Genomic DNA, 727 nt, shown 5'->3' with positions numbered 1-727 from the left:
GCCAGGATGGTCTCGATCTCCTGACCTCGTGATCTGCCCGTCTCGGCCTCCCAAAGTGCTGGGATTACAGGCTTGAGCCACCGCGCCCGGCCGCAATCATCCTTTTATAGTTGATTTTGAAAATGTAAAAACAACCTTGTTCATAGATTTCCTCCTTTCTCACACCGGAGGCAGCAGGCTGTGTTCTGTTCTGCACCACGCTTTCCCCTCATTATCTCCTGAAGATCACTCCAGTGCAGAAGAAACACTCGATGCCCTTTAACAGTTGTACGGCACTCTGTTATGTGGATACATTATAGTTCACTCAACCAGTGTAGAGCGACCTTCCAAGTTCTTGTTATAGAGCATTTTAGACACATCCAAAGCCTGGAAGCATCGTATAATAAACTTCTCTGCACTCACCACCCAGTGCTGGCAATTGGCAGCTCAGGGTCAACACTGTTACGTCTACACCCCACCCACCTCTCCCTCTCCCCTTCACAACTGGATTATCTACAAATAAATTTCAGAAATTATATAATTTCCTCAGTAGATACATCAGTGGGTTTCTCTAAACTGTTAAGAATAAAACATAATAATAGGATAAGCATTTAAGAAGAATTCTTAACAGAGAAACATCAATAATGACATCTCCTGGATATTTATGTGACAGCTGCTGCTTTCATTTTAGTACAAAAATTAGGGGAGTTTGACGATTTGAATGTCCTAGACAATATATATATATATA

The sequence above is a fragment of the Mandrillus leucophaeus genome, unplaced genomic scaffold, assembly GCF_000951045.1.
Source record: "Mandrillus leucophaeus isolate KB7577 unplaced genomic scaffold, Mleu.le_1.0 Scaffold891, whole genome shotgun sequence".
NCBI classification, from domain to species: Eukaryota; Metazoa; Chordata; class Mammalia; order Primates; family Cercopithecidae; genus Mandrillus; species Mandrillus leucophaeus.
The sequence above is the reverse complement of the archived record's forward strand: the minus strand, read 5'-3'. Positions refer to the sequence as shown.